Raw genomic sequence first — 1,951 nt, forward strand, 5'->3', positions numbered from 1 at the left:
ATCTCCAACTCAAACTTCATCTATTTTAATGTATTATTTGCCTCCTACTAATAAACCTTTATTTCACTCGTTATAACTGAGCAATGAATCTTCCACACTGAAATATCTTCCTTGCCCAATTAATCCAAAGGAAAAAAACTGAAATGATTAGTAAAGAAAAATGTAGGGACTAACACACCCTTTTTATATGTTTTTAAATATTTTTAAGGTTTCAAAAGTGTTTAAAGTTTGTAGTTCCTAGTAGGAAGACATTATCTGAATGAATACCCTAATGGCAAACCATTGTAGAATGTTTCAGTTGCATGGGGAGCAGAGGGGTAGGGATTCTCTTCACAGCACCCCAGCTTTCTTCATGAGAAGGTCGGAGGTACACTGGTTTGTATTATTGTGACATCCATTAGGTGATCGAAGTTGCTTTTCCTTCAGCAAGGGCTTTATTTGTCAGAAGGGCATTATGCTTGACCTCCAAATTTGGCTGACAATTTACTGATGAGATTCATAACCTTTGGGTTGCTCTGATATTTTGACATATTCGCTGGGTTCTGGGCCACATCCTGGAAGGCCAACATAACTTCTGGATCCTGCATGGCTGCAAGAACTTCCGGATCACGAAGAATTTCATTGAGCCCAGGCGTTCCTGCCATCCCAGGCACCCCCCCTGCCATTCCAGGCATTCCCCCAGGAAAGCCGCCTGGGAAAGAGCCATACTGAGCTCCTGATTGTCGCCTGGCTTCTTCCTCCCTCTGAGCTCTCTCATGTTCTTCCCGAGCCTTCTTAACCCTTCCTATTCTTTCTTTGATCTCTCGCTCTTCACATTTTCGCTCGTATTTTCTCCCATGTTCAGCAATTTTCTGGGCCCTCGGTTGAACTTCTTTCAGCATCGCACTAGCATCTTCATCATAATCCAGCTTGCAAGCAAGGGCAAGATCATGTGCTGCTTCTTCCCAATGGCCCAGAAGTCTATGTGCTTTCCCGCGTCACTTATAAGGCTGAGCTGAATCAGGATTTATCTCAATAGCTCTGTCACAGTCTCGAATGGCAGCATTTGGCTTCTGTAATTTGATGAAGACACTGGCTCTCTTGGCATACAGAATGGCCAAGCGAGGATTTAGTTTGATGGCATCTGTGAACAAGTCAATGGCTTTCTGTAGTTCACCATCATTTAGGGCATCAATGGCAGCCACTTTTTTATCATTTGCCTGATCCATCATTTCCTCAGTTATCTCTGCATTTTCATCTCCCATTTCTTGAGGGGCATCGGTATCTGGTTCAATCACACCTTCATTGTCAATTTCTAGATCACTCTCCTCACTTGATGGTTCATCTGTCTTTATGTTTTCCTCTGCCTTCTTACTATCTGATTTTTCTTCCTTGATACTGTCTTCTGATTTAGTTTTATGAGTGGCAGGTGGTATTTTACCCCCCATGCTCTCCACCCACTCCCGCAGGAAACGCATTTCCTCGGTGTGCAGAACGCTCGGATCCTGCTTACGCATTTTCACGAAAGCCGGAAGCTCGCTCACTTTGCGGGGGTCCATGGTCCAGAGGCAGTGGCAGGCGGCAGGCGCGGCTGGGGTTGCGACCCGATTCCAGGCGCGGGTACTAGCTCAGCGTAATCGTGTAGAAGGGAGCCCTTTTTGGTCTTAATTAAGCTTCTTATATGATTCCATTTCTATCTTCTCTTAGCATATTATACTTACTTTTCAAAATATTATTTAGCAATTTCCCTAGAATTTTCAATATATATTTCAAACTAATTTAAATCTTTTATATAACATTACACCATTTCTCATGTAGCTCAGGTACCCTATAACTGAATACAATAAACTTCCTTTTCCTATCCCTATATATTACTGCCATTTGTTCTATTTTTTATATACCTTAATCTGTCAATAAATTTATGTTATTTTAAATAGTAATCTTTTAGATAAATAAAAAATTAGAAAAAATA

General features: G+C 41.5%; 1 pseudogene across 1 annotated transcript; it reads right to left on the minus strand.

Annotated features, from left to right (window-relative positions):
- Positions 1-225: 225 nt before the first annotated feature.
- Positions 226-1,615, minus strand: LOC309862989 (hsc70-interacting protein pseudogene; annotated as a pseudogene). The gene has a single exon. The product of its transcript is annotated as a hsc70-interacting protein pseudogene (transcript).
- Positions 1,616-1,951: the final 336 nt, after the last annotated feature.

This window comes from Mustela nivalis (assembly GCF_964662115.1).
Source record: "Mustela nivalis genome assembly, chromosome: 4".
Classification (NCBI taxonomy): Eukaryota; Metazoa; Chordata; class Mammalia; order Carnivora; family Mustelidae; genus Mustela; species Mustela nivalis.